At 53.8% G+C, this 22,663-nt stretch overlaps 2 protein-coding genes across 2 annotated transcripts in view; both read left to right on the top strand.

Moving 5' to 3' along the window:
• The window catches only part of CNIH3 (cornichon family AMPA receptor auxiliary protein 3), a 104,145-nt gene that overhangs the window by 54,854 nt on the left and 26,628 nt on the right, over positions 1–22,663 (top strand). The gene's annotated exons all lie outside the window — the stretch shown is intronic.
• DNAH14 (dynein axonemal heavy chain 14) overlaps positions 7,343–22,663 on the top strand; it is a 475,011-nt gene continuing 459,690 nt past the window's right edge. The window contains exon 1 of the mRNA XM_049112476.1: positions 7,343–7,353. The gene's annotated coding sequence lies outside the window, so the exon portion shown is untranslated. The remainder of the gene's footprint in view (positions 7,354–22,663) is intronic.

Here is a 22,663-nt window from a genome sequence, read left to right as displayed (position 1 = left end):
ATCAGAGTTCTGTGTTGGCTGGTGGATTTCTGAAGTATGCTGAGGATCAGAGTCACTTCTGTTTCCTGAGTGACCGCTGTTGCCTGTAAAAGAACGAACCCTCCCAACAACCCTACAAGGTGATCATGATCGAAAATCCCACCTGGTAGACGAGGAAGTCAGGGCATAGAGAGGTTTACCTCCTACCGGGGTCTCATGTTTCTTGAATCCATAGAGCTAGGGTCTGAAGACAAGTCAGACCAGAGTCCATATTTTTCATTACAGAATAGGGGAAATTGTTGGTTCTCTGGAACATGCTCCTTGCGGACCACCACTCAGGTAACATCGCTATCTAAAGGGAAGATACGAGCCCCCAAAGCCACAGGGGCCACAGGGACCATCACGTTGCTGGCTCGCCACGATGGGGCCCAGTGGATTCCTCCAAGGCTCTTTCCTATTTTCATTTACCTTCTTGGGAAGATAGTTCACCCCAGAGGGAATGTTTCAAGAGAAGTAAAAATATCCTAGAACAACACTTGCAACTAGTTCAGAAAGTGTGTCTCATGTATAATGTATTTTCATTCTCTTTCTGTGGCCAACTCCTTATTAGTCAGAGGGAAAGATGGAATGCTTTACTCACTGTGTGAACGGTGGTGCTGAACCAGAAGCCGGGCGGTTGGTGGCAGGAGGCCTGTCCCCACTTCACTCCCCCACAAGGCCACAGCCGGACCAGCAGATGACCCTACAACAGCCCTGGCTCATTAGACCCATAGCTGGTTGGCCTGTCCTTAATGGTTCTTTATTCCATGGTAACAGAGGATCAAGCAAGTTTACAGCAAGTGCAGTTTCTATTTCTGATGGATCCATGCATCCCCTGGTTGGCTCCCCCCATGCTGGCTGGGCTTACAGGGAGAAGGGAGTGTTCTTCTGCTCTTGCCTGGACTGGCCATCCACAGACTGTGTCTGGCCATCTGCAGACTATTAGCCCATGTGGGACAGCCTCCGCTGGGGTGGTTGGTCCTGCTTCCTGCCTCGTCCTCCAGTGATGAGCCTGGGCTCTTCTCGCAGTGTCACAGAGAAGCCAGGGCACAAGTGGGAATGCACATGTGCTTTTTCACACTTTGGTTTGCATCAGATCTGCTAGTGTCCTGTTGGCTGAAACGACTCACATGGGCGAGCCCAGGGTGTTGATTCGAAAGTGCCTCAGGAGTTTCCCAGGTGTGAGAAGAGGCTGGGGAGGGCCCGAAGAGGGAGGTGGGCCACTCCAGGTTGGTGGGTGGCAGGTGTTGTAAGCAAGGGAATGTACTTATGAGGCTTCTCTTGGGCAGCCACAGATGAGCGGCTCTCCACACCCACCCACCAAGTCTTAGACATTTATAAAGAGGTCACATGTACTGTTCACATGGTCCTAGTGCCACATCACTGTCTGAACGCTCTCCTGGGGGCAGCTCCCAGAGCAGGCAAGGCAAGTAGGACCAATAGTCCAAGGACAGGGTGGGGGTGATGAGCCTCTGATCACCAGGGTCCACCTCATGGGTCAGCCGTTGACTATGTCCTCTCAACGACCTCCCCCAATACAGGGTAGAAATGGGAGGGATGACAGAGTTATAGGGAAAGATGTAGATGTAGCGAGGCCATCGGTGGCATCATAGTCAATCTACCACATATCTGTAGGAAGGGAATTAAGACTCAGGGGTTAGGACAATGAGACACCACCTCACTCCTGTTAGAATAACCAGCATCAAAAAGACAAAGGATAACAAGTGTTGGTGAGGGTAAACAGGAAAGGGAACCCTCGTGTCTGGTTGGTGGGAATGCCAACTGGTGCAGTCACTCTGGAAAACAGCATGGCAGAGCCTCAAAAGTTAAAAGTAAAAATACTGTGTGATCCAGCAATTCTATTTCAGGTTATAAATCTGAAGGAGATGAGAAGACGAAGTCAGAGATACACCTGCACCCCTGTGCTCATAGCGGCATTATTTACAACTGCTAAGATAGGGAGACAGTCCAAGTGTCCCTCGATGGATGAATGGATGCATGGATAGAGAAGATCAGTATGTGACCAGGAGATGACATGCTAAAACTAGAATGGACCTTAGAGGTCATCTGGCCAGACTCCTCATTTTTAGATGGGGAAACTGAGACCTGAAGGTGTAGTGGTGAAATGACCTGAGAACCATCTCAGACACCCCCTTGAGAGTCCGAGATCACTGAGGTTGGGCAGCATGGGACCCGGCTATGAGCTCTCTGAGGCAGGGGCCACACCTTGCTTGCTCACCCGCTGCGGGGCTGAGCTCTGGGTGCTGGGAATGGCAGATGCCTACCGCATGACAGTGGCCGTTTCACCGTGAGTAGCATGCACTACGCGTGAGTTGTCTTTCCCTCCAGTCTCAACCTCTCTCCCACTTGGCATCCGATGGGCCTGGGAATGAGGCTGCCCACCTTCATATTCTGCAGTTCCTGGCGAGAGTTGTGGAAAGGATCCTTGGTTATTTCAAAATCAGCCCTTCTCCAGTGAAAAGTGGTCTTTCTATGGAGATGCGGGGGAGGTGGGCAGTAAGCACTGCTGTCTGCAGTGGGCTCTCAGGTGTGGGGAGCGTTCCACCGCATTCCTGCAGTAAAGCCTCTGCATGTTCTTCCCGTCAGTTCTTCCTGCCACGACAGCTGTACAGAGGTCTCAGCTTACTTCCATCAGAGGGGCGGCCTCATTAGGTGCCTCGGGTCTTCAAGGACATCTTCACAGTTCCGTTTGCGGGCAGCCATGTGCAGAAATCCTCACTAGATCGGTGCTGTGAACCTGAATCCTGCATGTTTCGAGGCAGGGGGCATGCCCATGTGACTGAGCTAGTGAATGAGCCTCGCCAGCCGCCCAGCACCCTCCCCACACGGCTGCACAGCCTTGCTGTTCTCTGCTCCGTATTCCACATCCAGGAGTTCCACCGACTGCCTGCGGAAGGCACTTAGCACTCGCGGTAAAACTCTGCTCCCTGTCTTGTGCAAGATCATGTGTGAGCAGCGTGTCAGGAGCTGGTAAACAGTGGAGTGCTCCGCCCTGTGGTCACTAGTGGTCTCTAACTGTTTCACGTGGTGAAATCCCCCGTGAAGATTGTCTAACATGCATCTGCTTTGGAACCACTTCTGGAAGTTCTGCTGTCCTTGGTCCAGGTTTGGGTTGTGTTTTGTTTTGTTTTTTTTTCCTCTGCTGCAAAAAGCTTTATTGTTTCCATTTGGTCTACTGCTTGGAAGAGGGCTCCAGGGTGGTTAAAAGCCGCCTCGTGGGGGCTCCTGGGAGGCTCAGTCGGTGAAGCGTCTGCCTTCAGTTCAGGTCATGATCCTGGGGTCCTGGGATCGAGCCTCCTGTGGGGCTCCCTGCTCAGCAGGGAATCTGCTTCTTCCTCTCCCCCTACCCTCCCCATGCACTCTCTCTCTCTCTGTCTCTCTCAAGTAAATAAATAAATAAACCCCCCTTAAAAAAAGAAGACAGCCTTGTGGCAACAGGGAGTGGCTTGGGCAGAAGCTCTGGAGCACCAGGGGACACCAGAGGGGCCCCTCACAGGCTGCGGGCTCCAGAGGCTCCTTGTCATGCTGGAGGGCGAGTCTTTCAGTGAGGTGCTTGCCCAGCCCAGCCTGGGGGCCGGACGGCCTGTGGATGTGAGCCAGGTGGTGGCCCGTCTTCTTAGTGAGTCCACCTCCTCATCCAGGGAGTCACAGAGATGGGGGTCCCCGCGGGAGAACCCATGCATGCAGATCCACCGGGGCTGGGCTCAGGCTCTTCCTCAGAACCAGAGAGGCTTCCTCGCCATCCAGGGTTTGGCCCACTCTTCCTGGAACAGCTTTCCCTCATCCTGGAAGAGGGCGCAGCTGCTGCATTGGTTTTGCTCCTTCACGGGAAGCTCAGCACCCTCACACTTCTGCTCAGCCAGTTCACGGAAGAAGTGACCCATGCCGTCCGAGCCACATCTCCCGGAGGAACAAGAAGCTCAGGCAGGAGGCCCACAGGTGTGTGTAGACCAGGCGGTTGACAGTGGCCTCCAGCTCCATGGAATGATGCATCTCAAAGCTCATGGTTGATGATAGTAAGGAGCTGAGCTCAAAATAGGGTGTTGGCTGGTCCTGGAGACACATGGTGGCCAGAAGATGGCCCTGAAGGTTACAGCTGGAAAAAAGCTTGGAGGCTGGTGCCCCTGGGTCCGCTCCATCCAAACACTGTTGAAACAAGGGACAGATCTGCGGGACCACTGAGCCCCTGCTTGGGAGGGTCCAGTTACCTGTTACTGGAAAATACCCTATGTGGGAGTCTTGTGGGTGGCCACACCGGAGGAATCCTGTGAGGAATATCTGGTTATGTGAGTGGTTGGCGAGGGTCCGGGTGATTCACAAGCAGCTCTTGCATGGCTCCCCAGGGTCTGGAGAATGGTGTCTGTTGTGGGAGAGGGAAAGAGAGAGGGCTTTGAGCCAGAAGGGCCAGCAGCCCTGGGCATGAGGAGTAGCCCCAGCCCACCATGTCCCGACTGCATGGAGGGAGCATTTTCCCGCTCCAGAGTGAGGAAGACTGGTTCCACTCCACAGAGGAAGTTCAGGGACGCTTGTGGAGGTGGAGAGAGAGACCCTGAAACCGTCAGGGACCTTGGGCCGCATCACTGAGAGGGATCCCTAACCTTGGCTGTGCCTTGCATCACATTTGGAGAGGTTAGTGAAAACATGGATTCCTGAATGCCCACCCCCGGGGATGATTAGTTTTAGGTGTCAACTTGGCTAGGCCCCATTATGCTAGGCATGTGGTCAGACATTATGCCAAGTGTTTCTGTGAGGGTGTTTTTGGATGAGACTAATATTTAGATTGCTGAATAAAGCAGAGTGGTTGCCCTCCATAATGAGGGTGGGCCTCATCCAATCAGTTGAAGGCCTCCATAGAACAAAAACTGACCTCCCCAAGCAAGAGGGAATCCCACAGCAGATGGCCTTCAGACTTCAACTGCAACATTGGGCCTCCCTAGACCACCCTGCAGTCCCTTAAAATCTCCATATAAGTACGTGTATACATGTGATACAAGTAGCCATGTTGTGATGAGGGTGTGGGCAGCTGACTAGGCTCACACACAAACATATACACACAAACATATGCACACAGCATACACAGTCACAGACACATGCACACACCACACATACTGACACAGTCATATACACACACACTACACACAGCATGTATGCACACATCACACACATGCATACACATGCATGTATGTACACAGATGCATGTACACATTCACATACATTTATACACCACTCATGCACATGCACACACTATACACTCACACATACATGCACACATGCATACATGCACACACCACACAACACTCCATGTACTTACACACATGTATGCATGTACACAAATGCACACGTGCAAGCACACAGCCACATACACATGCACACATTACACAATGCACACAACATGTGCACACACAGTCACATGCACCACGTACATGCACACACATGCATATACACACTCACACACTACACATACACATGTGTACACCACACACACTTTGTGTACTCACACACTCATAGGCATGCACACACACATGCATGCACACACTCACACACACATGCGCACCCTGTTGTCTGTTTCCCTGGAGGACCCTGACTAATGTACCCCCCATCCTGGAAATTGAGGCTCCGCGGGTCTGTGGAAGGGCCCTGGGACACTGTGAGTGGAGTCTCCAGTGAGGTGGGTAAAGTGATGGCCTCCAGCAGACGGTACATTCCCTGCTCAAGGGCACCCAGCACCTGGGTCTGGCTCCAGAGCCCACACTTGCTCCCTTTCCCTCCTGCTGTTTCCATTTGCTTCCATCTGTGGGAGCCGGGAACCTTCTGTAGCTTCTTGCTGTACACGTGGGGCCTGTATTTGCAGGCCACCGACCAAGAGTGAAGAGTGCTTGGCTTCCCTTGTGGCCTCCACAGAGCGTGAGCCAGAGAAGGAGGCCAGTCCCCTCACTGCATTTCTCGTCCCACCTTCTGAGCAGATTTATGGACTTGGTAGTTTTGCTACCAGAAGTTATCAAATCTGGGTGTTCTGACAGAGATTATCTGCTTTTCTAGAGTGCCTTTCTCCTCTCCTGAGGGTAAAAAGGAAGTCCAGGTGTTGAAGGTGTGGGAGCCAGGAGGGACACAGGGAACTCACTGTTGGAAAGCCCATCCAGAACGAGATCTGGTGGGGAAGAGAACTCTGCCCCAAGGCCTCATCGGGGCCCCACACTCCTGCCTGGTCCCTGTGGTCGGAAAGGTGTCAGCTCACGATGTCCCTTCAGGCCTCAGGGTGGAGGGGGAGGAGGGAAAGGGCCATTTCTCCAGGGCATATGACTCAGAAGGAGCACACTCCTCCTCCACTTAACTCACTGGCCAGATCTTAGGCAAATGGACACAGCTAGTCTTATTATGGGGTGGGGGGAGCTGTGTACTCAGCCAAAAGATCAGGGGTTTTGTTCCAAAGAGAAGAGGCAGTGAACACTGGGGTGGGGCAGATCTTGGCCTCCAGGAGCTGCCAGCACAGGGCACACGGCCACTGCTGTGCCCTGCGTGCCCTTCCAGGTGGAGAGGAGGGTCGGGTGGGGAGGGACTGGGCATCAGAGGCTGGGGTGGTGTTTGGTGCTAACCCAGAGAAACCTGGGCATCATGGCTGGACAGGGAAACCAAGGCATCCTGGACGTTGGCTTGGTAGGTTCCAAAGAACACTGATTCATTCATTTGGCTGGCATTCACTTAGCACCTCCTGGGTACGCAGCTATCATGTGCCGCCAGGGATGTGTGTGTGTGTGTGTGTATGTGTGTGTGTGTATGTGTGTGTGTGTGAGCAAGCGGTGGAGACATGCTCAGTGCAACTAAAAGGGATCTTGCTTTTTTCCTGAATTCCTGCCTCAGAGTCTCTCAAAGCCCCAGCCACATGATACTTTAAAGTTACTTGTATGCACATCTTACACATTTGTATTTTTGAAGGGATCATGCCCTCGTAATTTGTATACCCATCACATTGCCTAGCATGGTGTCAGCTTTATGTTAATTAGCTAAATGGATTAGGGAATGGGAGCCTGGCGGCCACATAATAACTTCTGGCAAAATTCTCCCAGCCGAGGGTGGGATTAAGGCAAGTAATGTGAGCAGGGAGAGACCGGTGGCAGGTGTGATGAGAGCATCGCTGCCCGGTGGGTGAGTGCCGTGGCAGGTGGGGTTCCAGCACCCGCTCAGCCTGGCTGCACATCGGCATCACCTGGGGAGCTCGCAAAGTGCTGCTCCTGGTCCCCACCCCCAGATATTCCATCTTGTTGGTGTGGGATGCGGCCTGGGCATCGGCATTTGGAGAGCCCCCCGGGGCTGCGGGTTGAAGAGTTGGAGGCTAAGCCTGGCTCTGGCAAAGCAGGCGGGAAGTGTTTCCATTTTCACAGCCCCGAGGCTGTGATTTAGAGGCCGTGATTCTCTAAATGGTGCCAGAGTAAAAGCAGTAATTGCCGGCAGGTGCCCGACCCAACAAGTCTGTGCCTAACTCCCTACTTCCGAGGAGGGGGTCAACGTGGTGGGAGGACCCTGCACGGAATCTGCAGACAGCGTGTTTTTCCTGGTGTGGCTTTGCTTCCAGAAGCTTCCTTTCCCACAGTGTGATGAGGACCAAAACCTTCTGTTCCCAGCGCCCACACCCCACCCACCCCCATGCTCATCCTTCCAAATATTCATCCTTGCCCTTTGCCCAACTGCTGAAAAAGCAAGAAACATTTCTGGGTCATGTTTCTAGGCCACAAAATGTGCCAGTATCACCAAATTCTCATGGGCTCTTGTTCCTTAGAGCACTGCCTCATCTCTTCCTCTCCCTAAAGTTAATTCCCGACACCAGCTGTATTGACAGAGAGACCCCCAGGAGCTGCCAGCACAGGTGAGCACCTGTGGGGCTCCTGGCTGGCGCTGGACTGATTCCGTGCCCAGATGTATCTCCTCCCCATGGCTAGCTGTGCTGCTGCACCATCACACTGGCTCCATTTGCCACTTATGTGGGATTTGTTATTCTTTACGCAATTTGGGGTATTGGTCCTCCTCCAGCACAGAGTTTCACTGGCTCTGATCCCTAAGCTGTCTCCATGGCACAGACAATTACAAAACACATGGAGTTTTGTTTCATTCGGATAAGACTAGGCAGTAGTTGGGGAAATGCACTGAATGGGTTCAATGTGCTATACAAATGCAAAGTGCCATTATTCTAAGGGGACAGAAGAACCATCCCGTCCCCTTTCTGTATCTGCCAACCGGTCTGAGCGATGATGAAATTCTGGAGCACAATGGTCACGGATTATAGCACAGGGAGGTGGGCGGGGAGCACGTGGCGACAACAGCTCTGCTATTGTGGCCTTTCTGTGGTGACATCACTGCTGTCAGCTCTCAAGGCGTCCCCTGGTGTCCTGGGGGGAGGCAAATAAAGGAGCCACTTGGCTGGGCTCCTGCCCTTGGGGACCTGTTCAGATTATATATACATTATATATAATGTAATTATATATTACATTATATCATGTCTCTTTTGAGGGCCATGTCAGCCTCCCTGGGCGAGTTAGACTTCCACATGTGCCACCATGCTATCAGATGCTTTCTCGATAGTGGTGATGCCAACTGCTATGTGGACGTTGGGTTGTTTGTTGTTATTGATAAAGTATCTCAAGCACAGACAGTCAGGACTTAAGAAGAAGACAGTATGGGGGGAAGAGGAAAGTCAGAGGTGCGACACTCTGTCACACCTGGTTTCCCCCAGGAGACCTTGCGGTGGGTGTGGGCAGGTCTGGGTGCTTGACTCCTTGCTCGGCCCTCACCCTGCAAGCAGCGTGTAGTCGGGAGAGCTTTGCTGGCGGCCTCGGGGTTCCTCCCTCATCCCTGTCCCTGGGGTGGCCATTGGGGCATCCCTGGGCTCTGACTCCCAGAGTCCTGCCTTCCAGAAGTCCTTATGTTTCCCACACCTTTGTGGTTCTCAGAGGCACCCAGATGCCACCCTGGGACACCCCGGCATTTATCCCTGCACCTGCGGGCCCCACCCTCCTCTGGTCTGATGACTGCCATCTCAGCTGGTTCTTGGCCTACAAGTCACATGCAGACTAAGAGCCTTGGACCAAAGGCATCATCCCAATTTCAAGAGACTGTTGTGGGTGGGTTAGCCTGAAGGAAGGCATGGTGCCCTCTGCCTGCGTGGGTTTACTGGGCCTGGCACATCAGGGTGGCTTAAACACCAGAAGTTCATCTCCTCATGGTTCTGGAGGCTGGGAGTCCAAGATTATTGTAGGTGGGTTGGTTCCTTCTGAGGTCACGCCTTGGCTTACAGACGGCTGCCTTCCCAGGTGTCGTCCCTCTGTACGTTTGTGTCCTCTTACAAAGACTCGTGACCCTATTTACCTTAAGTACTGCCTTAAACACCCTCTCTCCAAATACAGTTACATTCTGAGGTGCTGGGGGTTGGGACTCCAACATACGAGTTCTATGGGGATGGGATCCATGTGCCAGAGAAGAGCTTTAATGGAAATGACATCCACGTGCTGAGGAGGAAGGATGGCCTTCCCTTGGTGAGTAACGGAGTGAGTAGTGAGGGCCTGGGTTCAGGCTTCACTGGCGGTGTCCTGTCATCCACGGGAGTAGTCCGTGATAGCAAGGGCAAGATGTTGCTCCTTTCTGTGGGATTTGTTGCATGTTTATCTGAGCAAAGCCTGTGAAGATTGCCCCATCATTCTCAAGGGGAGGCAGTCCACACGGTAGGGACGGGAGCTGCCGCCCGGAGCAGCGTGCAGAGCCAGCTGCCCTACCGAGCGCCCGCAGCTGAGTCCCAGTCATGCGTCACGCTAACCAGCTCCGGCTCCTGTCTCCCCGGCTGGCCCGGGTCAGTACCATGCCGTGTCTGTGATGTGCGCTCTCACAGAAGTGCTGCTTGCTGAAGTCATGTACTTATTCTTTTTTTTTTTTTTTTTTTAAGATTTTTTATTCATGACAGACACAGAGAGAGAAAGGCAGAGACACAGGCAGAGGAAGAAGCAGGCTTCATACAGGGAGCCCGATGCGGGACTCGATCCTGAGACCAAGGATCACACCCTGAGCCAGGGGCAGGCGCCCAACAGCTGAGCCATCCAGGTGTCCCTACTTATTCTATTTAATTTATAGAACATGCTCTCCCAGGAGATCCCTGGCACTTCCCTGTCCCGAAATAGTAACTTGGTAGCAGAACAGCATGGCCCATTCTGGGGCTGGTGGAATAAGGAGCACGGCCCACGCGTGGTGCTCGCTGTGCACATGGGGCCGAAAGAGGGGCTTGGGTCCTTTCTCTGTGCTGGAGGGCCACACCTGCTTAGGCGTCAAAGCCTCTTCTCCCTAGAGGCAGAAGGAAAGTTTCCTCTGGGACCACGACACATGCTATTACCATGTGCGGCCGAGAACATGCCAGCTGTCGTGTGAAGTGCTCAACTGGACCATCTCACTTAACGTCCCCTCTGATGTGGCATTAATGTGATGCAGGTGTCCCCATGGTCCCCCCTCACTGAAAGGATCATGAGGGCAGCCAGCCAGGAACCCAAGCGGGTCCCAGTTTTGGTGGTCCTTTCCCAGAGCGCGCTCTTTGGTTTTTCTTTGTTTGTTTTGATTGTAAATGTAGCATGTCCTCATTTTCACTAGGAAATGGTGCTAAGTTAATATGAAGGAAGTATGAACAAACTGCCAACCCTCCTCCATCCCTAACCCTCTGACCTGACGGCAGCAGCTGGGGCCTGCGTCCCTGCACTCACGTGTCCGTGCTCTTTCAATCACAAGTGTGTGTGCATACACACCCATACACACACTCTCTCTCAGAGTTGTCTTCTTTGTTGTTTTTCCCAATAATGGGAAAATTGTTTTTTTTGTGCCTTGTTCTTCCCCACACACTGGATGTGATGGACCATTCTCTAGGTCACCACTACAGATCTAACCCTCTTAAAAATGGAAACGAGTTTGCACAAACAGCCATTATATGCCGTACTACATGCCATCTGTCCATCATACCCTTGTCCATGGACACTCTGTTTTTAGTTTTGTTCATTTGGCCTCAACCATAGCCCCGCCGTGAGCTCCTTCGTGAGTTTCTACCCCTTTTAAAATTGTTGGGTTGGGGGATCCCTGGGTGGCTCAGCAGTTTAGCACCACCTTCGGCCCAGGGTGCGATCCTGGAGACCTGGGATCAAGTCCCACGTCGGGCTCCCTGCATGGAGCCTGCTTCTCCCTCTGCCAGTGTCTCTGCCTCTCTCTCTCTCTCTCTGTGTGTGTGACTATCATAAATAAATAAATAAATAATTAAAATCTTAAAAAAAAAACAAAAAACTTCAGGTTGAAGAGTGTGTGAACTTGTACTTTAAATGGAATTACCAACAGGTTGAAGCAACGTGTGAGCAATGTGGGCTGCCCGCACTGGCACGAGAGGGTGCGTCACCGTCACCAGCAGTTCCCGGGGAGCCCACGGGCTGACCTACTGTCCGCAGCCCCAGCAGGACACTGTTTGTTGATCAATTTCCCAGTCCTGGCAGCACATTCACATTTCCCCAGGAGCTTTTAAAATCTGGATACAGGGGCCTCACACGAAGTCTCCCTTAACTAGTCCAGGGGACACGGACAATGGTGTTTTCAAAAGCCCCCTGGTGACTGTGATGGTCTCCAGGGTGGAGAGCTCCTGGGAAACCCTGCAGACACTAGCCCCTACCCCCCTTCCTGGGTCTCCCGTGGATGGGCAGTGGGGACTCTGCTGGAGGCTCCGGGTGGTCTCCTTCGGCCAGCCGCCCCTTACTCCCTGCAGGACTATCCCAGTCCCGCAGAGCACATGGCTGGTCAGAGCTGACTTTGGCCATTGCACAAAGTCCCCTGATGGCTTTCAGAGCCTCTAGGACCCTGTAGGACAGGCACTGCTCTTGAGAGGACCTTCTCACCCAGGGTGGTTGGGAGTGCTCTTTCCGGGAGAGAAGAGGGTGTCCACACACCCCTAGTTCATGACCAGAGACACATGCAAGTTCCAGTGATGTCCTCCTGCGCAGGGGTCATGTTGTTTATGTCACGCAACACGCAGACCACAAGTTCCTCCACGTGGCACCCACCCCGTGTCTTCACCCTGTGAGCTACTGTGATGCACATGGTCCCAGGGGAGACGCACCCCCACGCTGAGGTGTAGAGGCCACATGGAGAGTCCGCTGCCCTGGAGCTTTGGTCCCTTCCATGGCACGATGGTACCCTGCTGTTTGCTGCCGTCCCGCGTGCGCCTTGAGTGAGAACAGTTAGAACACATCAGTGGCTGGTGTGGGAAGCCTGCAGGCCAGCAGGGACTCGGGTGTTCTACGAGTGTGTGCACACGTGTAAGTGCACCCATGCGCGGTGCGGTGGAGGAGGTGTGCAGACGCTCACTTTGTCCTGCCTCACACTGCTGGGTGCTGCGTGTGGACCCTGCTCACGGCTGGCAGGAGGGCTGGCGGGGTCCTGCAGAACCACAACATAGTTCACCTGCATAAAAATACCAGGAATGTTTATGCTTCGTGAAAAAAGATGAGCTTATGTCTTTCAAGAAACAAATTGTGTCAGAAACTCTATCCTTAGCTCAAGGAGCCAGCCTGGCCAGTGAGACTCCTACCCCCCCCCCACCCCCAGGACGACGGCAGGAGGTGGGGAGCTGGCTGTGGTCCCGGCCTGGCCCACATAATTATTAACTGTGAGCGCTAACACTCGCAAAGTGCTCTTCAGGACACTGGTTTTTAACCTTGGCTGCACATTGGAATCTCCTGGGGGAATTTTAGGAACTGTTGTCTGATCCCCAGAGATTCTGACTTAATTGGTTCAGAATAAATCCTGGCTGTCCGGAGTTTTAAAACTTCCCTGGGGTGATTCTAATGTTTAGCCTTTTGGTAAACAGGCTTCATTGTTCAGGTTTACTAATGCATTTCAGCCACATTGGTGGCCTGGCCGTGGGGGCTTTGCTGGGCTGGTGGCCGCCCCTCCTTGGCCCTGCCCTCCCCACCAGCATGGGGCTGTGTGGGGTGCATAGGCATCCAGTCATTAGTCCCGGAACCTCTTCTGCTGGCCAGGAAGGTTAGGGTTTCAGAGGTCAGCTCCAACAAGAAACAGGACAGGGGTCTTGGCTGCTGCCTGCATTTTAGAGCCCCCCACCCCCTGGGGGTTTCAAGAAATGCCAAGGCTCTGGACCCAACCTCTGGGTTTCTAGTGCAGTGCTGAGGTTTGCATGGGAGCTTCACGTTTTTGTTGGGGGTGGGGGGAAGGTCAAATGTAAGGTAATATTGACCAAGCAGGATGACAACAAATGCCTGCACAGTCTTCCTTCACCAAGACCCATGTTGCTCCGTCTGTTCCTCTGTCCCCCACTGCGAAGAGCCCACACTCATGCACGCACCAGGACCATTTGATTGCACGTGTTATGGTCTTTCACCCCAAAGGCATTCGCCATCACAACACAGTACATGGTCGTGTCCAGGACACTGATGACGACGTCTCATTATAATGCAGGGACATTTCCCCTGCTCCCTGCTTTATAGCTTGTTTTTTGCAAAAAAATTCCAGGATCCAGTTAAATACCACATCTCCCATTTGGTTGTCGCATTTCCTGCAGTCTCTTTCAGTCTAGAACAGTCTTTGTACTGTCTCAGGACAGTGACGGTTCCAAAGAATCCCTGAGTGGGGTGGTTGTTCAGGGTCCCCACGGTGTGTGAGGAGCCACAGCAGGGCTGAGAGGCCTGCATCGGGGACCCAGAGTCCTGCTTGCCGTGTGAATGTTCACATGCACACAGGATGCTGGCCCCGTTGCGTGCTCCTAGTGTCCCCAGTGTCCTCTGTTCTCCCAGAAGTGGCCCCGAGTGCTCGTGAGTAAGCGGGGCCCTGGTGCTGGGCTCCCTACCTCTATCCTGCTCTGCCTGGTGCCCTCCTGTCTCTGGTCCTATCTCAGGTCAGGGCCCCTCCCTGCCCCACTGGCTGGCTGCCCCTTCATGGGCTCCTTCCAATTCTGTCTCCTTCCAGCTCATTCTGGAATGTGTCTGGACCAGTTCCCCCTTTCCTGTGTACCTTCTGACTCTTGTCGCTACAACTCTGCCTTCCCTGTCTTCAGAAACATTGTCTTCCTTGTCCTACAAAGTGTCACTGACCTTGGTAACCCTTTGTTACCAACACATGTGGTGTTCTTTTATATGTCACCAGATTCTGGAAAGAGCCCCGCTCACCCCTACTCATCTGAGAATCTCCTGTGACGTGGCAGGTGCTCCTTTCATTCCATGGAAACTGGTATCTTGAAGGTCACCAGTGACGTCTCAAAGACCAAATCCAAAAGCCTGATGTATTCACTCTCAGCCCCTTTGGCTTTCTGAAGCACTTCACTGCTGGTCATCTTTCCTTTCTGGTGCCCGGCAGGAGAGCACTTCAGTTTCCCTCTGTCCTGTGCACATGCTCCTCTCTCTGCCTTAATCCCCTTCTCCACCTTGAAGACTGGTGTCCATTTGGATCCTGCCCTTGACCTTGTCTTTTTCCTGTTCTGTATTAAGAGTTGCAGTCAGCAACCTGTAGTCATATATTTATTGCAAATTTGTTTTACTAGACCCATTTAATATTTTAAGCATCTGAAAAAATTCACACAAGAATGGATTTTCAGCTTGCTTTTGGGAAAAGATGTACAAAATCTGGCAATACTAGAACTCTTTCCTTCAAGATAGCCATCAGCTGGGGTTGGGAGGCAGGTGACCCTTCTGCTGGGAGGTGTGTTCCTCAGACCCCCTGCACCGTCCCCTCCTGCATCCCTGTGTGCTGTGCACATCTGAGCACGAGTCCACCTCCCTGGGGCTCACCTACCCCTGGACTGGGACTTCTGTTATCATTCATGTTGGAACAGCCCCCAAACTATGCCTTCTCCTAGCTCGCTCTCTCTGGAATTCCAGGCTAGCACTGATCATCTGCAGAGCACCTGTACCTGGTTCTACATCTTGTACCTCAAACTCAGTATTGGGGTCAGACGTGCTGAAGAACCAGTGCTTCACCTCTGTGGGCGTGAGCCAGTTGAGAACAGACACAAGAGTCTAGATGAGGGTTAAAATACAGTGTTACAGCTGGCCAGCTGCAGGGACAGTCATGGTGGGACTCCAGTACCTTCAAGTATGAGACAGAGAGAGACACAGAGACAGACACACACACAGAGAAAGTGCCGCAGAGGGATGGGCTCTGGGCTCATGCTGGCACCGAGGTGGGCTTTAGGCCCTGACCTCATGCACCTGCCACATGCTTACAGGAGTGGGAAGAGAATGTGTGCCGTGTAGGGACAGGCAGAGCCTGGAGCAAGAGAAGCTAGGCCACAGGCTTCCTCCCTGATGTTTCCTCAACATGTGGAAGCAGCTGGTGGGAAGTCCTGTGTTACCAGTTAAAGCAGGAATCCCGAGAGGGATGTTGAAGGGTTCCTTCAGCCTGCCATAAACACGATGCCTTACAACCTACTCTTCCAGTTGACCGTGTTGGTTGATGGAGACACTGTCTTCCATGTCACTCAGGTTGGATAGCACACCTGTCCTCGTCTGTGGGTTCTGTTGCCCACGTGCTTCATGAATTACAACCCTCCTCCCCCAAGTCCCTTTCTTAAGGGCTCAGACTCTCTTCTTGTGCCTGGACTGTTGCGGTAGCTTACTAGCTGGGTTTCCTCCCCTGGGCCTTTGGTCTGTTTTCCAGTCCTCCTCCCAGTTTCACCGTGCATGTCATCGGAGTGATCTAAGCAAACCTTGATCAGGTAAGACCACCTTATCCCAAAACCTTCTCTGGGCCCCGGTGTTGGAGCACAAATCACTGATACTTAGCAGTGCTTCTAGGGCTGTCTATAGTTTCTTCCTCACCTTATGGAAGCCTACTTCCTTTCAAGCACTTATCTGTTCACCAGCATTTATTGAGTACCTACTATGTGCCAGGGATTGTGCCAAATGCTGTGAATAGAGATGTGTGAGACTGCCCTGGGATTTCCTTTCCTTTAAAAAAAATTAGTTATTTGAGAGAGCGAGCATGAATAGGGGTTGGGGCAGAGGCAGAGAGAGAAACAGACTCCCTGTTGAGCAGGGTGCCCAGTGCGGGACTCGATCTCAGGACCCTGAGACCATGACCTGAGCTGAAGATAGATCCCGAATGGACTGAGGCCCCCAGGCACCCCTATGATTTCCTTTCTTTGTGCCTTTTCTTACATGATTTTATCACCTAGAATGTTCTCTGTTGGCTAAAATATTATCTTTTGGTTCCAACTCAGATGTTTCTTCCATGAAGCTTCCTCTAATCCACTAAACAAGAAATATTCTCTGCCTTTTCCGCCCTCCTGGATTCCTTGCAGTTGGCCTGCAGAGTGATGCCCAGTCTGTGTCTCCTCCCACCCAAGTGCCCTGAGGCACCTGTACAGTCCTGGTGCACAGGAGGCACTCAGCCAACGAGTGCTCATAACATTCCTGCATTTTCTCCAAAGCAGGAAATAAAACAAACCCAGAAAAAAGTGTTTAAAAACACGAGTGAATTACGCATGATCCTAGGTATTGCTAAATATAACTGTACAGAGACAAACATGTCATGATTAATTAACACGTTGGTGAGCCACCTACAATCCATTCTGAAATAAAGCCATGTCTAAAAATGTTAAATAATGTTCCTTCATCTCTTACTTTTCATTCCCACTGCAGCCGACTTTAGAGTTGTTTTTTTTAAATGATTATTTATTTATTTGAGAGAGAGAGAGAGAGAACGGGAGGGAGGGAGTCTCACGGGGGGAGAGACTCCCCACTGAGCAGAGCCCAACTGAGGCTCAATCCCACGACCCTGGATGTGTCTCTGGTTTTCAGATGCCACTTCTCTGAAGGCGCAGGGTTGACACCAGTATGGTGGGGAGACGTCCTGACCGCGGCGTGCTAGGGTGCAGCACTTCCTCAAGGAGCCTTATGGGGCTTAGTTACTGGGTTAAGATTTGTCAGCATTAACCTCAGTCGGGGCACAGCCAAGCACAACTGGAAGAATCTAAGAAATTTGGAACCAGGATAGAGCTTTCCAGAGTTTTCCAGGTGGTTGCCAGAGCAACTCGGGGATCAGATTCTGGGGGAACTAAAAACTTCTATTTTAAAAGTACCCAGTTGATCACCAGCCAGAAGCAAAACAACCAAACAATAAGGTACACATTGGAAATCCTTACAAAGATAAGCATTTTCTCAAAACTGGAAATCGTTCAAGCTATGAGGAATATTTTGACCCTGGAGTGTTGTCTCCAGCGCTGTGTTAACCAGCAGGACACACAGCCTCCTCTGTGGCGGAGGGTTTGGAACCAAATCACTGCCCAGCGGGCTTTCAGGATGTGTCAGCAGTTTTACCAAAAAGCCAAACAGAGCAGCACCGCGGGGAGTTGCGTGAGCGTCTGCCGATTGCGGCCTGGTCCGAGACGATTCTGGCGGCGGTGTTGGCATCCCTGCTCCCGCCGTGCCTCGCTTGCCTGCACCGCTGGCTGCTCGTGCTGTGTGCAGGTCTGGGGGCCGCAAAGCTGCTGGGATCAGAGGTCAGGGCTGCAGCCCCGCGGAGTCACCGAGGAGTAGGTTGGGATGCGGGCAACATAAATGCGTGGAGCTGGGCTTTCTGGAAGGAGAGGGGCAGAGCGGGAGCTGTTTGCTCCCTGCAATGACACCTGCCTGTGCTCACACCTCCTTCGTGCAACGTGTGACCTTCATGTCCTGTCATATCCGAGCAGCCTCCACGAGGCCTGGGCTCCACGAAGTCACAGCTGTGTCCAGACACCAGCTTGGGGGTTAGACGGGATGGCACCGTAGCCCCGTGGAGCTCTCCCGGAGTTCTCCATCAGAACAGCGTCACAAGAGCGCGTCCTTCTTACCCCTGCTCCTGAAAGTCACTGAGTTGCCTGGTTGTGACAAACTCCTCCTGTGGCCCCGAGGACAACGTGGAAGATTTGAGAGCAGGAGGAGGAGTGAGCTGACCCGGTTCCCGCCATCCGCAACGAGCCTATGCACACTGAGCGCCCTTGCTTCACAGGATGGTGACAGCTGTGAGGTGGCGGGAAGGGGCTGCACCCCCAGGCCAGGTGGGCCCCCACAGTGGCGGGAGGGCAGGAGCCCTGGTGCAGGCAGGTGGGTGGGTGGGGGCGGCCACAGGGCAGGGATGAGCTGCAGCGAGGGCATCCATGACACGTGTGGACTAGTGATTACTGGTGGCGACTCCGGGACACCTGACAGCACGGCCAACGAGACCCGGTGTCCCTAGCACCACTGCATGCCTGCAAGCCGATGGCCGGCGCTCAGTGTTTCTGCCGATCCCGAGCCCCGAGTCGGCCGGCGTGGGGAAGGAACCGGTGGGCCGGCGCATCGCCCTGTGCCTCTCGCCCCCGACCTCCCTGGCTCTGCCCCGCGCCCCAAGCCGGCGGGCATTTTCTCCCCTAACCGCAGGGTTCGGCCGTCCTGTCTCTGACTTTCAGCCTCTGCCACCTTGGGCTCCCAGGCTCTTCCTTCTCTCCTCGTCCCAGTCCCTGCACGTAGGGGCCCGGCTGGACTTGGTTCTCCGCCTTCTGTGCTCAGCACCTCCCGCCAGGCGATCTGGGTTCCATCTGCCGTGTTTCCTCAGCCTCCGGGTCCCCACTGTGAGGACCGACCCTGCACCCCGCTGTCCCGTGGGCACCTCTGATGCTGGCCCCGCCGAGCCTGCGGTCCCCCCAGAACACCTGCTCGTCTGGTGCTCCCCCTCTGGCTCTCACGAGCCCACTGCTGCCTTCGGTGTCGAGCCCGCCAGCGCGGCTCTGTCCCTCCTGCGCACCCTGTCCTAGCCACCATGGACCCTCCAGAGAGGGAGCGAGGCCAGAAGATGACTCTGGGCAGCCGCCCCCAGGCCCCGGGCCCCAGACCTCCGGCCACAGGTTTTGCAGTTCCTTGTGTCACGTTCCATCTTTCCCAGCACGTGTTTTCCACACCGGGGTGCAAGCTTCATGCTGACCCCGTCCCCTGCCGGCACATGGACCCTGGCACAGCGAGTGTTGAGGGGATGAGTAAGCACCGTGGACGCACGTCCTGGGTCTGCTGGGGAGTCACGGAGGCCGTCCGTCTCCACTGCAGCTGAGGCTGGGGATGAGATCGCTCCAGGAACGGGGTTGATGGAGTTGGGGGAGATGCACAAAACACAAGGACTTTGAGATTTGGGTACAGTGAAGCATTTAAAGTAAATCGAACAGAACCACACCAGGTGGAGCAGGCGGGATCTTTGAGGAGGTGACCGTGGGTGGATTCACAGATGAGGAGGAGCCTGCCATGAAGAGGTCTGGGGAGGGACTCTCTGGTCAGGGGCCATGGCACATGCTAAGGCCCTGAGGTAGCGACAGGCAGGCTGGGTTTGAGGATCTGCAATGGGTTGAGTATGGCTTGTGTGAGTGGGCAACGGGGTATAGGGCGAGGGGTCAGGAGGGCATGGAGGCTGGGTCCTGTAGGACCTTAGAGGTCATTGTAAGGAGTCGGGTCTTGTTCTAGAAGCAACGGGGAGGCATGCAGGGTGGAGCAGAGAAGTAACATGACCTAATTTATATTTCAGAAAGATCTCTGTGGGTCCTGGTGAAAGTGGTCTGGGAGCCGGCCGAGGTCTGGGCCGAGGGAGGAGCCGGGCCAAGGGGGAGTCAGGCAGAGGGGGAGGGACTGAGGGGGGAGGGGCCAAGGGGGTCTGGGAAGACAGCTGGTCAGGAGGCCGCTGTAGGTCCTCTGACGGGTGGCAGAGGCTGGCTCTGGCCACGGTGTGTCCTGTTTCTGCGGCTGGGCCCTTGCCCATGGCTGCCTGCTGGGTTGTGTGCCTGCCTCAGTTTCCCCACTGCCCGTCGTTCAGGCTTGCTTACCTGCTAAGTGTTGTGCGCTTTCTGTTGTTCAGCCAGGGTCCCTCCTGCCAGCCTAAGGATGCAGGGATGCAGGAGCAGCGGCACCTCCAGTGCCTGTCACTGTCCTTGGCACGCATTTGTTGAGTGAATAAATGGTGAATTTGCCAGGCGCTGTGCTGGTAGAGCTGTGTGGGGAGACTCCCCTCCCTCCAATGCGCACATGGGCAGGACTCCAGGGGATGTGGCAGTCATTCCTGGGAAGCACGCAGTGCTTCGGAGTAGTTAACAGTGATGCGGGCAGCAATCAGACACCCCAGGATATGTGGCATTTTGGGGACAGAAGTGAGCAGAGGGAGAGGATTTTAAAAATCTGCAAGCACTGGGCACGCCTGGGTGGCTCAGTGGTTGAGCGTCTGCCTTTGGCCCAGAGCATGACCCCAGGATCCTGGGATAGAGTCCCGCATCGGGTTCCCTGCATGGAGCCTGCTTCTCCCTCTGCCTATGTCTCTGCCTCTCTGTGTCTCTCATGAATAAATAAAATCTTTTAAAAAAAATCTGCAAGCACTGGAAATGGACTGGAGAGGAAAGGGAAGACACGTTGGCTTAATTTTCAATAGAGCTTAATTACTGCTTTTTACAAGGCATACAGGGAGCTTGAGCTGACAAGAACCGCAGGGCCAGCAGGAGTGTGCACATCAGAGCCTCTTCTCACCATGGCAGTTATCTGCTGGTGTCGCTTGTGCCACAAGCAACGTTCAGGCCTTCACCTGCACTAACTCACCCCTCATGATAGTCCTGCGAAGTAGGCACCTGTATTGGTCCCATTTTATAGATGAAACTGAGCCCATTGTCATTTGACAGCCCAAGGCTCTGGGCTTGGCCATCGGCTTGCTCTCCTCCCTCAATCTGGTACTGTTCACGCTGGGACAGTGCCCCCGAGCCTCCTGGAAGCAAACGTGACCTTATGATTTTGCCTCTTCTCTAAATGTGAATTGGTGAATTGAATTCCTGGTAAACTGTGGCATACACCAGCCACCACCAACTTTACCAGATTTGGAGAAACACACGTGTACTCAGGTGACCCTTGCATGACATGGGGGTGGAGGGGCACCAGCCCTGTGTGAAATCTGGAGGCTGGAGAGGGTACCTCCACCGTGGACACGCCACGTACGAGTGGACCTGTGTGACTGGACCCACACTGTGCAGGGACCATGTGGGCCAGTGTTGCCTCTGCCCGAGGGCTCTGGGTCGGGTCGCTGGCCCACCTCCCTGTGTCCCTGCCATGGGCGCTCCGCAAACGGGACCCGACAACTCTCCTCCTCCCCCCCCCACCCACACACTTGTCCGCTTGTTCAATTTACCCTGCTTTGCCTGTTCTGAGCAAAAAGTCTCCAAGCAGCTGGAGGGAATAGGTAATTAATGCACTTTCGCGCTGTTAAGTAGGATGATTGTCTGTTTTTATTCTGGAGAGGCTCTCCTGGGGGAGCCGATGCCGCCTCTCAGGCCCTGCACCGCTACCAGGCTCACTCAATTAAGACACTGTCTGTGGTACAACCTGAAGCAGCGCATCTTGTTCCATCAAAGGTTTGGCAACAGAAGCCTCTGTGCAGAGGGCTCCATCCCTTCATGCTGGGCTGGCAGGGCAGGGCGGGGAAAGCAGCAGGGGTGAGCAGGGAGGGCAGGGACTGCAGGCCCAGTCTTGGAGCCTACATCCTCTGGGACCTCAAGGATGGAGTCCAACCTCGAGACCGACTCGCCCACCATGCGCCTGATTTTCTGTTTGGGGCTGTGGGCACCAGGAGAGGAAGTCATGTGGCCTGCCCTGCCAAGAGAGATGCCCACCACCATGCCCCACAGCCTCAAGGCTATAAGAAACTGGTATGAAGGGTTTCTGGTCTCTGTGTCACTTCCTTGGGAGATTTATAAGTCATGTCATTCTGGGACACGGGAGCATGTGATGATCTTACAGCACAGTGAAGGCTGACACCAATGCCCTTGGGGATGCCCTCTGCCTTCCCCAGAGCAGAGTCCTCCCACCTCCAAGGAGCACGTGCAGAGCGAGCATTTGTCTCCCCACTTCCTGCCCTGAGCTGCTCGCACACTGCCCCTCTGTGCTCAGGCTCCCGTTTGGTTGTGCTGCAGACTCCATGCACACTGTGCATACATGCACACCGTGCACACAATACACACTGTGGTCTACCAGCCTTCATGCCCGGTGAGTGCTCACAGTACATATCTGCTGAGTGTGAATGTGGGCTCTTCAGCACCAGCAGGTGTGCTGGTGAAATCCTTGCCCCTCTGCCCTTCTGCCTCTAGAACATTCCCTCCTGTTGGCATCTCGTCTCTCAGATAGTCTGAGCTCTGCGTAATCACTCCCTGTATCCTGCCCACAGTTCCTCCCCTCACCATCCCTGGCTTAAAGACCAGGAGTACAGGAGTGGATAGCCGAGGGTGACTTCAGATCTCCAGACTCCGCATGCACTTGTAAGAGGATTCCATCCCTTTGAAAAGGTGGTGTTGAGAGAGGACTTCCACTCTTACCCCCTTCACGGGGCTCTTGGGTCCCAGCTAGCAGTGTGTGAGGAAGTGGCAGAGAGGCTTTTGAAATGCAAGTGTGTCTAAAAACAGTGACAAGAGGCAGGTTGGAGGAACCCAAAAGGAACGAGGTGCCTCCCAAATCTGGAAAGCCAAGGACACGAGAAAGGAGCCATAGAGGGTGGGGAGGGGGAGCACAGGCAATTAGCGGGGTTCGGGTGGTGAAGGAGGTTGTAGGACAGCACCCCACCCCCCCGCGGCCACCTGTCCTAGGAA

Source organism: Canis lupus, chromosome 7 (genome assembly GCF_003254725.2).
Source record: "Canis lupus dingo isolate Sandy chromosome 7, ASM325472v2, whole genome shotgun sequence".
NCBI lineage: Eukaryota > Metazoa > Chordata > Mammalia > Carnivora > Canidae > Canis > Canis lupus.
The sequence above is the reverse complement of the archived record's forward strand: the minus strand, read 5'-3'. Positions and strand labels throughout refer to the sequence as shown.